At 43.4% G+C, this 13,764-nt stretch overlaps 1 long non-coding RNA gene and 2 pseudogenes across 2 annotated transcripts; 1 reads left to right on the top strand and 2 right to left on the bottom strand.

The window, feature by feature from the left end:
* Positions 1-2,459: 2,459 nt before the first annotated feature.
* Positions 2,460-4,621, bottom strand: LOC143324297 (uncharacterized; annotated as a pseudogene).
* Positions 4,622-4,982: 361 nt separating this feature from the next.
* Positions 4,983-8,856, top strand: LOC143324118 (uncharacterized; annotated as a pseudogene). Its single transcript, XR_013077440.1, has 12 exons — positions 4,983-5,160; positions 5,271-5,392; positions 5,734-6,043; positions 6,151-6,230; positions 6,403-6,455; positions 6,655-6,694; positions 6,772-6,839; positions 6,940-7,029; positions 7,166-7,479; positions 7,624-7,802; positions 8,034-8,201; positions 8,634-8,856. The product of XR_013077440.1 is annotated as an uncharacterized LOC143324118 (transcript).
* A 598-nt stretch (positions 8,857-9,454) lies between these two features.
* Positions 9,455-11,293, bottom strand: LOC143324120 (uncharacterized). The gene is made up of 2 exons (XR_013077441.1): positions 9,870-11,293; positions 9,455-9,778 (listed from the first exon to the last, which is right to left on the bottom strand). It is a non-coding gene; the product is annotated as an uncharacterized LOC143324120 (long non-coding RNA).
* Positions 11,294-13,764: the final 2,471 nt, after the last annotated feature.

Below are 13,764 nucleotides of genomic sequence, written 5' to 3'. Positions count from 1 at the left end.
CAGTTTTAGTTAAGCAGAGAGGGTTTTATTTTTGGATGGTTTCTTTTGTTTGACAAAGTAGGATAGTTCCAGAGAGTCCTCTTTTGGTTTTGATTGTTTTTTGATTTATCAGCACTCGTAGGCCCATTTCCTTTAGAGTTGCCTCTGGTGTTTTGTGTTTGTACATATCATTTACCTTACTTCCTATTCTGCATTGAGTTTGAATAATTGTTTAGTGTAGTGCCCCCTGTGTTTGTTTATTGGTTCAGTCCTTTAGTATATATGTTCCCTCATGCCTCATTTTGCCAGGTCTATTAGTTGAGTTTGCATCTCGTTTGTAAGCCCTATTTTTCATTAGAGTTATGTTTGGTTGACCTCTTTTAAGAGAAATTAATCCAGCATTTCCCAACTTACAATCTGTGTCATGATGCCTTGACTGTTTGGTCCACGGCAGCCAGCCTCTGGCCAGATCTCCTGTTGCATTCCATCCAGCTATCTGGCCCCTGGGCTGTCTGCCCGAGATCTCCTGCTCTGCCCCTGCCCAGTCCCCAGGCTACCTGTCTGAGGTTCCCTGCTCTGCCCCTGCCCAGTCCCCAGGCTGCCTGCCTGAAGTTCCCAGCTCCAATCCTGTCCAGCCCTCCATTCTTCAGCTCCTTGACCACTTTGCCCAAAGTTCCTGCTCTAGGCGTCCCTTTACCCACCCAGCTTGAATTGGAATTTTGGGGCATTCATTTGTGAAGGAACATCTGGGAGCTGTCCCTTGAAGACGGGGTACTGTCATGACTTGGATTGTTGGCTTTGTCCCCTGTTTTACAATGCTGGTTTGTCTCATGTGTCATGTTTGCTTTCCTTCTTTTATTTTCCTGCCTGTGTGATTGTCTGATTGTTGTCATTTTACCAGTTACTTGTTAGTCTCTCCTCCCTTATCTATCTAAGCCCATATTTTGACAGTTCATTCAGCACCTTACCTGCTGCCATTGTCTTCTCATCTGTTCACCCAATTACAGTACAATCTAGCAGTCATGGGCCTAGCAAATTCCGCCTCATCACAGGATTACTTTGAGAGGATTGAGGGCATACTCCAGCTACATGAGGCTCGGATAGCATCGGCAGCTGCTGCAGCCAGACAATCAGCAGCAGTTTGGAACTGGATGCTGGATGTCTTAGCTGCACAAGTCCAATAGGACATGGAGGCACCGAGAACAGTGAGAGCCAACTTGAACCGTGCCATCAACTAGCAAAGTGTTTTCACAGCCAAAAAATATATGATGATTACATGATTTTCCATGATGCCACCGACACCAGGAATATGTGGCAAGGCATATGGGCTATCACAAACTACAAGATAGCCCCTCCTGCATGCAATGATGATGCAGACTTCCTCAATGACGTCAATAACTTGTTTGGGAGAAAGCTGTTCTCCAGCTGGATGAAGAGGCACTCTGTCTTGACACAACTGATGTATGGAGGTCTCTGAGGAGAGTTAATTCATGGAAGGCCCTGGGCCCTGATAATATACCTGGGCAGGTGCTCAGAGAATGTGGAGATCAGCTAGCTTTCATTTTAATGGACATTTTAAACACATCACTGGATCAAGCCAAAGTCCTATCATGTTTCAAGTCTGCCACCAGTGACAAAAAACCCTCAAATCACATCACCAATGACTACCAGCTGGTTGCACTCACTCACATTATGATGAAATGCTTTGAGAGGCTGATAAAGGAGTATATCATCTCCAGACTCCCTCTCACGTTCGACCCTTTCCAGTTTGCCTACCTGCCAAACCACTCCATTGAGGACACCATCTCCTCCACTCTCTACCTGAGCCTTGCACACCTGGAGCAGAAGAACACTTATGTGTTCTGACTATCAAGATGGCGGCACATGCACAATGCGAGGCTCAGCATTCACTAGAATTCGCGATTTAGTTATTATTCTGTTACTGGTTTTGAGCCTGTTCACTCATTACAGGTTTGCGACCACATCCTACACCAGACAGTAACTTTTGGATTTAAGATTTTGATTCACAAGCAGTGTATTCGACAAAACTTCAGTTCCCCAAAGAGATCACCAGAACAGCGAGGCTGACCGACTCAGCGACGCTGACCGGATGTAACCATCGGTAGCATCAAGATCGTAAACAAAGGAGAGGGAAGTGCGGAGGTCTAAGGACTAAGCTACGGCTAACCCGGCACTGGCTACTGCTACCCAGTATCTTCCTCGCCAAAGTTCATTCCTTTGGTGAACAAACTGGACGAGCTACAATTACAGTTACAATTTATCATTTGGCAGACACTTTTACCCAAAGCGATGTACATCGCTGAGATTTCTATACATCACAATCAAGGTTCTGGACAGGAGAGAACAACAAGAATAAGTGCACTAATGCAAGTTTCTGGTCCAATTAGACATAGGTGCTACGAGGCAGTGCTACGAAGTAATGAATAGAGTGAATAGAGTTTTTTTTTGTTTTTTTTTATTTAAGAAAGAAGGTGTTCAGTAAAGAGCTTGGTCTTTAGTCTTTTTCTAAAGATCGAGAGGAACTCTGCAGAATGAATTGAGGTTGGTAACTCTTTCCACCACCGGGGAATCACAGAGGAGAGTCTAGCTAGAGACTTAAGGCCTTTTTAGCTGGCAACACCAGGCACCATTTCTGGACAGAGCGTAGTGAGCGAGAGGGAGCATAAACCTGAATGAGGGAGTGCAGGTAGGTCGGAGCGGTTTTAGTGGCAATTTTGTAGGTGAGCATCAAGGACTTATACTTGATGCGGCAGCAACTGGGAGCCAGTGGAGGGATATGAACAGCGGAGTGACGTGCTCATTTGGAATGGTTGAAGACCACGTCAGCCCTGCCAATAAGGAATTACAATAGTCAAGGTGTGACAGTACCAGTGCTTGTACCAGGAGTTGTGTTGCGTGCTCAGACAGGTAGGGTCTGAGCTTCCTGATGTTGCACAGGGCAAATCGGCATGACCAAGCAACAGAGGCCACATGCTCCTTGAAAGTTAGTTGGTCATCAATCATGACACCCAAGTTTGTGACAGATTTTGCAGGAGTGAGCAGAGCTGAGTCAAGCTGGATACTGATCTGTTGTTGTATAGTCTTTGACAGGTTAAGCTGAAGGTGTTGCTCCTTCATCCATACTGAAATATTGGCGAGGCATGCCAGTATCCGTGCCGAGACTGTGGGATCGTCTGGCGAGAACAAAAGGAGGAGCTGGGTATCGTCAGCATATGAATGGTATGAGAAGCCATGTGAGTGGATGACTGCACCAAGTGCAGTGGTGTATATTGAAAAGAGAAGCCCTTGACCCTTGTGGTACCCCTGTGGAGAAGCAGTTGGATTTAGACACTTCTCCCCTCCAAGATACTGCAAAGGGTCTCCCTGAGAGGTAGGACTCAAGCCAGCGGAGAGCAGATCCTAAGAAGCCAAGCTCAGCGAGTGTTAAGAGGAGGATTTGGTGGTTAACCGTGTCAAAGGCAGCCGAAAGGTTGGTTGAGCAATGGGAAAGGTTGAGCCATAGCAGAACAGAGGACTGACCAGTAGCTCTAGCTGATTGTAGTGTTCCCAGTACAGATAAGAGCACAGTCTTTGTAGAGCGTCTGCATATGAAACCAGATTGACTGGGATCATGCAGGTTGTTATAAGAAAGGAATTCAGAGACTTGATTAAAGTCCATGCATCAAGAGTTTTGGAAAGGAAAGTGAGCAGTGAAACTGGCCTGTAATTTTCAACCTGGGCTTGGTTGAGTGTAGGTTTCTTTAGCAGTGGGGTTACTCTGGCTTGCTTAAAAGCAGTGGGGAGCACACCCATTGTAAGTGAGGAGTTGATCATGAGGGTGACAGCAGGGATAAGTGTGGGCAAGATGGCCTGCAGGAGGTTGGAGGGTATAGGGTCCAATGGATAGGTAGTGGGGTGAGAGTCGAGCAGAAGGTTGGAGACTTGCTCCTCTGTGACATGGGAAACTGAGGAGAGTGAGGCCCTGTCAGCTGATTGTATCCTACTGAGTTGATCAGGCTCAGAGAACTGGTTGGTGATGGTTGAAACCTTATCAGTAAAGAAGGGAGCAAGGTGATTGGCTGTGAGCAAAGTTGAGGGTGGAGGTGGTGGGGGGTTGAGTAGTGAGTTAAAAGCAGAAAATATTTTCTGAGCATCTTTGGCGGTAGTAATAAGTGGACTCGGCACTTTTCAGATGGGAGGAGAATGCAGACAGGGCAGTCTGATAGTCCCTGAGGTCAGAGAAATCTCTGGTTTTGTTCCATTTTCTCTCGGCTGCCCTGTGCACCACCCATTGCTCTCTGATGACACTGGTGAGCCATTGACTGGTGGGGGTTTTACGAGCAAATTTGGCTGAGTGGGCATAGATTGTTCAGAGTGGCAGCTAGCGAAGAGCAGAGTGTGTCTGTTGCCTCTTTCACAGGGAGTGAGGAGAAAACACTGTGAGGAGGCATGGTTGCTGAGACTCTTTGCGGCAGAGCGGATGAGGATGCTGTGGCAAGGATTTTTCGAATTGCAACTAAGTCAAGAGTATTGCCCGCTTTGTGTGTGGGAGTGGTGGAGACCTGTTTGAGGTCGAATGAGAACGGCAGCAAAAGGAAGTCGACCACATGGGGGTTGTTAGATGGATAATCATATCACCCATGACAATCAGTGGGCTGCTGTCTTCAGGAATGGCTGAGAGTAGCAAAGTTCCCCAGTAGCCCAGGTGTACGGTGGCCGGGAGGTGCAAACCAACATTACAAAATCTGAGACAATTTAACATTTTGGAAAACAAATTAACAAGATGTGAAACACATTTACAAGTGCCGAGACAAATTTACAAGTACCGAAACAAATTTACATTTCAGAAAACAAATTAACAAGACGTGAAACACTTTTACAAGTGGCGAAACAAATTTACATTTCAGAAAACAAATTAACAAATACAATCTACCGGAAAGGGAACGTCCCAAATGCGGGGTTGACCCGGAAGTGATAACGGGAGCGGGTCAGTTCGATTTGTTGATATTTTCAATGGACGGAGATGGACAGAGACCGTCATGTTTTGCCCGTTTTGTGGCAAACACATGAGCCAATTAACACGGTTTTGTTTTTCGTGTGGTCGGTCGTTAGAGTTTTTAAATGGTGCCGACCAGACGGAAGGACAGGGGACATCTCAACAGCCGGACAACGCTAAACAAAGTAAGTGCAGCATAACGCTAGCTATCTTAAGTCTGTGAATGAAAGTGAATAGTGCTATTGGTTAGCGGCTGCTAACTTTCTATTTTGAAACGGAACTTTGTTTATTTCAGCAGAAAAAACTTGCCCATCATACAAACAGTTCCTAGAGTACAGAAGCTCAAAGTCCAAAGAGCGTCAGTCTTTTAACTATGGGCCGAAAGGAAGAATGGCAAAGGACAGAAAACACGTCCAGGTAAGTTGCACTGACTGTCTTAGTACTTATCAGTACTCGACTAGCGTTATCTGACTCGAGATGACTCAGAAGTGGATCAATATCAGTATCATAGTTGACTCATCCCACAGATTGAAGCAAGTTAAAAAAAAAAGAAAAAAAAAAAAAAAAAAGATTATCTTTGTCGCATCTGAGTGTATAGACATGTTTGGCTCACTGTGAAACTGTGGTGGCACAAATTAGACCATGGAGGGACACCACTTTCTGCATAATTAATGGAAACACTGATGTATATATGTATAATCTTTTATTTTACCTGTGCATAATACATGAAATTAATCATATCTTTGTTATTTTACTAGATAAACATTGGATTAATGGTGCCAAATGGAACTGACGGAACTGCTCTAAAACCTCTAAGAGGGAAAACACTCCTGTTATTTGTAGACCCAGAGGTAGCAGCATCTGATATACTGAAACAAGCTGTCCAGAAAACAAGAGCATTTAACATGCAAGAAGGACCGTACGTCCTTTTGTATCCAGACTGCTCAGAGGTGGTCCATGTGCCTGGGTCAGAAAAGCCATTCAAATTGGCAGAGTATAAAAAGGAACTAGGAAAGCCATATTCCAGGATCACCTTTTTCATCTGCCTAGAAACACACTTTTAAGGAGGTTAGTGGATCTCATGATTCAATATTTTCCACATATTTTAGATACTCTACTGTAGGATACATGTACAGTATCCACATGATCTGTTGAATTTTCTGTTTTTACAGCAGTGGATGATACCTCAGACTCTGATTCTGAAATTGTCATTGCATCAAGGAGCACAGCTGAATTCCATCGAGCAGACACTGTGGTACATCAATTCTTTATTTATTGTTTTAATACTTATTTATGTATCAATGTATTTATTGATTTATCTATGTCAATACAAACAACCTTTCACCAGTGATATATACTGTATGTAGTAAGGGAACAATTATGGAAGCTATTACAAATTGCTGATAAATTTATGCATTTCCTCTCAGGTTTTTGAACCACAAAACCAGAGTACTCCCAAACACAAATCTAAAGAAGAAAGGTAAGGACATTTTGGCATCTAGCCCTTGTCAGGGACAAATAAATGAATAACATTTTTAATGAGATGGCTTTTCCAGTGCTAATCAACCAATAGGAATCTTGGCCGTATTCAATATAGTCTACATTATTTGATGACTATTGTAGGCCTGAAGGACAGTACTAATTAATTTAATAATTTTGTAATTTTTATCATGTATCAGAGATGCACCAGGGCATTCAGCAACAATTCAGCCTGGACAGGTAATAAGGCAGACTGCAGCAGCCTGATGTTTCTTACTTTCAGTGTTGTTGTTTTGACATTTTAATTTGTTTTTCAGATAGTAATATCTGACACTGATGATATGGATCCACCTGAAACAAATCCAGACAAGACTTCTTGCTACAGGTAAGCCAAAAATCAGTGACTGAAATAATTTTAATTTAACTCATGGGGAAGAAATTTGTTAGTAAGATGTTTTAACATGGAAGTTGTAATTTCCCAACAGTAAATACACAGACCTGTATGCACCAGGTGTGGAGGAAGAGGAGGAGGAGCTGGTTGCAGTCAATGTGGAGAATTTCCAACACACAGCAGTGTAAAATGAGCTTTTGACAGTGGCATTCTAGTGTTTTCATTGTGCAGTATTTCTGGCATTTAAATAATTTTTGTAAAAGTGGCAAATTGTGCACTGTCTGAAATGTCTATTAATTAGATCACTTTTGTCATTACAGGGAAGAGATGAACATTACACTACCTGACATTGTGGCAAACTTGTCACTTCCTATTGATCACAAAAGAGTCAGCAGGTTCAACATCTCAAGGGCTAATGTTTGGGATGGAGCAGTCAGAGGTTTCAAGCGTACAACATATTCTGACAACTGTGACATGCTGGTCAGATTTACTGATGATGCTGGCGTTCCTGAGGAGGGAATTGACACAGGTGGTCCAAGACGAGAGTTTTTAACTCTGCTAATGAAACACCTGAAATACCGGCCCATTTTTGATGGACCAGAAGGACATCGGTTCTTGGTCTACAATGCAAATGGTATGCATAGGGTTAGATGTGTACTATACTAATGTTTGGTTAATGATCATTAAACATATATTTACCATGGCATATGCTTTTTTTCCGCAATATCTTAAAGTATATAGTGTATGTTTTAATTTTGCAATATGAATTCATTCACAGCTGTTAGGGAGGATGAATACTACCTGGCAGGAAAGATGATCGCAGTGTCAGTTGTACATGGAGGTCCAGGACCCCATTTCCTGTCAGAAGATCTTGTACATTATCTTGCTGGCCAGCCTTCGTTCAAATCAACAGTTAATTTAATAACTGATGAAGAAATAGGGAAAGCTTTGCAAGAGGTGAGAATAGCATAAGGCTACAGTGTGGTAGGGCAGAGTTTTACATCCTGCAGTGTCTTAAGATAATGTTTACTTCCAATATTGCATACACAGAATTGGCTTCATTTATTAGTTTTTAATAGGGTAGGGTTACACCATGCTATGTATGTCACTGAATAAAAAAGGCATAAATGTACAGTACATACAGTTATTTATTGGAGTGTTTATGCCCCCCTTTTTTGTATCTTTCAGATTGAGAATGCTGCTTCATTGGATGCTTTATAGGAGTACATCATGAGACACAGCACAATGTTACAGACAGCAGGTTGTCTGAGACGTGTGTCTGCTGTGGAAGAAAGAAATCGTGGCTGACTACCTCCGATGGTATATTATCGACCGCAACTCATCTGTAATTGACAGGTAACATCATATTTATAATGATGTGGCTTCTTTTTTATGTATTTATGTAATAATCTTTTGTTTGAAATGCCTCATGGCATGTCCTTCTCTTATCACTTAGTCCCTGTGACAGAATTTGTGCCTTAGTGTATTAAAACTGATAGCCTTTGTGATGTATGTCTGTCCATTCCCTGCCTTGTGCCAGTCTATAACTACCCATGCCACCCTACCCTCTCTGTCATTCCTCTGTGTGATTGTGTAGTTTTTAACACTTACCATAGTCATGTGCAAGGCAAAAGAATTTAAGAGTGATGCTCAACACAAAATCATTTTCCCCAAACATAGACGTGTTCCCTAATTGTAGGGAAGAGAATATTCAATAGTTTTCTTTAGATAATTTAAATACAGTTGGCACTACACAGCAGTGAAACAGTGTTTGTGTTCACTTTGTAGATTTAAAGATGGTCTTTCAGCCCTGCAGTTTTTGACTGCACTACAGCAACACCCTACTTTGCTGGCCCCTGTCCTGTGCCACTCTGAAAAGCAACTCACTGGCTTTGAACTTGAGAGACTTTTCAAACCTGACCTCAGTCCTTCAGGGAGTAACAGGAGACTTAAAGAAAGTCAAGCCTTGGCCTACTGGGCAGACTATCTCCTTGATTGTGAAGGTTTGTAAGGTATTTTTGTAACTAGTTGGAAAACCACATTACCATGGTGTATCTAAGCATTTTTTTCCTTGCAGAAGGCCAGGCTGCTGTGTCTGTGGAGGATGTTTTGATGTTTGCAACTGGGCTGACATCACTTCCCCCTTCTGGCTTGGAACCATTGCCACGGATAGAGTTCCTGGATGACTCTCCATTCCCAATGGCAAATACATGTTCAAACTTGTTGAAATTACCACTCCTCGACTCATACAGTGTGTTTAAGTCACAAATGGACTTTGGAATTCAAAACAGTCCAGGATTTGGCTGTTTGTAAGCCATACGACTAGATGACCTCTAGAGCCCAGACTCTGTCTCTGTTGTTAAAGGTGCACCTAAATGTGCAGTTGCTGTTGTTAACAGGGTTTTTATAGTGTAAAGATATGTGAGCATGTTTTTTTGTCAGTTTCTCAGCATTTTGACAATTATTTTAGCTCCAAACTGTGTTAGCTCAAACTGTGGTCTGTTTATGAATCGCTGTTTTTTGATCAAATAAGACAAACAGTATTTCACGAGATTCTGTTTTCTATAATACAAAAAATGTAATGTAATAAATAAACATTACTCATTACATTACTTTATTTTTTATTCATTTATTTCCCATTTAAAATAATGACGCTTTTGGTGACAGATTCAGACACTTTATGTTCCACCATTACATAGAACCTCCCTTTTTTATCAATTTTAATTCATAGCTGAGCAATTTCTTTCAGTTTCAGATAAAGTTCAGTTGCAGACTGCCAGTACTCTGGCTTCTGTAAGTGATTGTGCTCCATGGCAAAGTCTAAGTACTCCTGTATGTTTGGGTCCCCACATAGAGCTCTTGACAGGTGAGCCTCAGGAAAGGCATCCAGTTCAGCCTGTTCAGTTTTAAAGCCACAGTCTCTGGAGCCAAATCTATGTTAAACAGAAGACATAATTGCATTTAATTAAAATAAAGATAAAAGTAAAACAAATACAAATATTTATCTGCTGCCAAATGTATTACCTGTGTGGTAAGTAGTAGAGTTCATTGGGCACTCCTCCTGGATATGATGCTGTTCTGGAGGGGCGAATCCTGTGAGTGTTCCACAGTCTCACACACTCATCCAAGTCCCTCTGAATAACATCACCAAAACAGTATCTTAACAGACACTGATGCTCGTGACTCCCGTTGAAGTATCCAGCGTCTCTAAGGTCTGCAAATAGTTCCATCCAGAACTGACACCTATAGAAATTGATATGAAAATAATAGTGCTGTCAATCGATTAAAAAACTCAATCAGATTAATCACAGTTTTAGGCTGTGATTAATCACATTTTTAAGATACTACAAATTCATGCAAACTAGTTATTTCACTAAAAAGTTATTGAATTCATTTATCATTTACTGCATGTAAAAGTGATTATTACTGAAAAAAGTGTCAATTTTATTATAAATGTGCACATACACTGCTAGCCTACATTATTTTTGTGTGCCTGCTGTATTTGAACACACCATGATGACTGTTTTGTTTACCATCGCCTAATAGCCATTTTTCTGAGCCGACCTTGAACACATCATAATGTAACCTTATGGCACCTCGTTTAGTTTGCTAATTAGCTTTTATCCTGCAGAATTCAGCAGAAATTTCAACATCGGATTACTATTTTTTAACAAACAGGACATGCTACAATGTTTGAGTGCACTTAAAGAGGCTGCTTCGACTAAAAGGCTTGCTCTGTAGCTGCAGCAGCCAGAGGTGACAGTTATTTCATCCAACAGATATTATTATGATGGGTCATTATTTGTTGGTCCAAATGCAAGCCACAGTACTTTACGCGAAAATCCATCGATGCACCCTGAGAGGGCCAAACCGAATGGCTTGAGTTTATCATAACCATCCGCGTGCCACATATAGTTCGGTCCCATGGAGTGGTAGGTTCTTCTTATAAACCTTCGGCGTGCTCTCCTCTCGCACCCTCTGGGATTAAGCTCCCGAAGCAAATTCATCACATGATCCCTTTTCACTCGCAGGTTGTACTTTTGTTTGAGTACCTGCCACATCATGCGGTAGCCAAACAGCTCTCCGGGTCCACGAAGTTCCAATCGGATGGCCCTAATTAGCGCGTTTGTAGAGGAGTAATCCTTTCTGCGATATAACCCGGCTTCATTCAGTTTACTTTTCAGTGACCTCAAGCTGATGTGTACACCATGTAAAGATGACATCATGTCCATGATTACAACGTACGAGTGGCCCTCATTAAAATACTGAATGCACTGCTCTAACGTATCTGGTCCGCCGGTCTGGTCCATGCCTCTTAAACACTGTAGAGACCGACCACACGAAAAACAAAACCGCGGTAATCGGCTCATATGTTGTCCACAAAACGGGCAAAACATGACTCGGTCTCTGTCCATCTCCGTCCATTGAAAACGTCAACAACTCGAATTGACCCGCTTCCGTTATCACTTCCGGGTCAACCCCGTATTTGGGACGTTCCCTTTCCGGTAGATTGTATTTGTTAATTTGTTTTCTGAAATGTAAATTTGTTTCGTCACTTGTAAATTTGTCTCGGCACTTGTAAAAGTGTTTCGCGTCTTGTTAATTTGTTTTCTGAAATGTAAATTTGTTTCGGGAATTGTAAATGTGTTATGGTAATGTAATGTTGTTTTATGATATGTAAAAATGTTTTCCAAAATGTCATTTTGTCTCACAGTTTGTAATGTTGGTTTGCACTTCCCGGCCACCGTACAGGTGGGCGATATATGACCAATATATACAGGTTAATGGGAGCAGTAACCATGACTGCATGATATTCAAAGGAGGAGTTGATGCTTAGAGGCATCCCCCTTCCCACCTGGGACAATCTGATCACCTCTCATTGTTCCTACTCCCCAAGTACACACCACTCATCAGATGTGTGAAACCATCAGTGAGGACTGCTAAAGTATGGCCAGAGGGAGCGGACGCCACATTCCAGTGCCAGTTCCAACACACAGATTGGAGTATGTCCGCCACCCGGGCCACACTGGACTAAGGATCTATTGACATTGACTCATATGCCTCCTCCGTTCTGGATTACATTAACACGTGTTGACAACATTGCCACCCACAAACAAATTAGCACTTTCCCCAACCAGAAGCCTTCGAAGAACAGTAAGGTCCCCCGCTAAAGGAACGTAACACTGCCTTCAGATCTGGCGACGCAGTGGCCTACAGCTCATCCAGAGCTAACCTGAAGAGGGGCATCAGGGAAGCTAAACGCATGTGGTAGCGCATCCAGGCCATCATAGACTATCAGCCAAAAAGAGCCCCACCAACCAGCAATGCCTCTTTCCCTGATGACCTCAACAACTTCTACGCTCACTTCGATAGAGACAACAAACAACCAGCCATCAAAACTGCTCCCCACCCAGATCAACAGCCCATCACGCTCTCCACATGATTTGTGTTCTGCACTCAGCAGAGTGAAGGTCCGTAAGGCTGCTGGCCCTGATGGCATACCTGGCCGCATGCTCAATGCCTGAGCAGAGCAGCTGACTGGGGTCTTCACTGATATCTTCAACCTGTCACTGGCCAAGGCACTGACTCAAGACCATCAGCATCGTGCTGGTACCGAAACAGTCAGCTGCAGTCGGCCGTAATGACTTCCGCTCCGTCACACTCATCCCCATCTCACCAAGTGCTTTGAGAGGCTGGTCCTGGCCAAGGTCAAATGCTGTCTTCCCCCTACAGTGGATCCCCATCAGTTTGCCTACCAAAAAAATTGATCAACAGAGGATGCCATCCCCATAGCAGTGCATCCCACCCTGACACACCTGGACAACAACACCTACCGGAGGATGCTGTTCATTTACTTCAGCTCAGCATTCAACACAGTCATCCCCTCCAAACTGGTCAACAAACTCAGTGACCTTAGCATCAGCACTTCCCTCTCCAACTGGACCCTGGACAGACCCTAGTCTGTTAGGTTAGAGAACCACACCTCTGCCACCCTGAACACCAGCATCTCACAGGGCTGTGTGCTGAGCCCTCTCCTCTACTCCCACTTCACCCAACACTGCGTGCCTGTGCATGGCTCCAACTGCATCATCAAATTTGTAGATGACACCACAGCGATAGGCCTCATCAACAACAATGACAAATCAGCCTACAGAGATGAGGTTCAGCAGCTGGTGATGTGGTGCGGCAACAACAACCTAACCCTCAACACCAAGGAGACAAAGGAGCTCATCGTGGACTACAGGAAAATCAAAGGCTCAATCACACCCCCATTCACATTGACGGGGCTGAGGTTGAACGTGTCTCCAGCTTCAAGTTCCTGGGAATCCACATCTCTGAGGACCTCTCCTGGACCCTCAACTCCTCCACCTTAATAAAGAAGGCTCAACAGCACTTCTACTTCCTGAGGAGACTGAAGAAAGTTAACCTGGCTTGTCAAATCCTAGTAAACTTCTATTACTGCACCATTGAGAGCATCCTGAACAAATGCATCTCAGTATGGTATGGCAGCAGCACAGCCTCCGAGCAGAAGACCCTGCAACAGGTGGTGAAAACCGCCCAGTACATCACCGGTGCCCAGCTAACTGCCATCGAGGACCTCTAGCGCAAGTGGTTTCTAAAAAAGGCATGCAGCATTACCAGTGACAGCTCCCACCCCAAACATGCACTGTTTGCCCCCCTTCATTGTCTCTGTGTTGCACTCTGACAATAACAATAAAGTTGCATTTAATCTAATCTAATGTGCGGATGCTGTTTCTGAACTTTTGTTCAGCGTTCAATACTATCATACCACAGTATCTGGTAGACAAACTAGGACCGCTGGGCATTAGCACACCCCTGTGCAACTGGCTGATTGACTTCCTCACTGAAAGACCACTGTCAGTGCGGGTCGGACAGAATACCTCTTGTGTCATCACCC

This window comes from Chaetodon auriga, chromosome 8 (genome assembly GCF_051107435.1).
Source record: "Chaetodon auriga isolate fChaAug3 chromosome 8, fChaAug3.hap1, whole genome shotgun sequence".
Classification (NCBI taxonomy): Eukaryota; Metazoa; Chordata; class Actinopteri; order Chaetodontiformes; family Chaetodontidae; genus Chaetodon; species Chaetodon auriga.
This window is presented reverse-complemented; position numbering and strand designations above follow the sequence as displayed.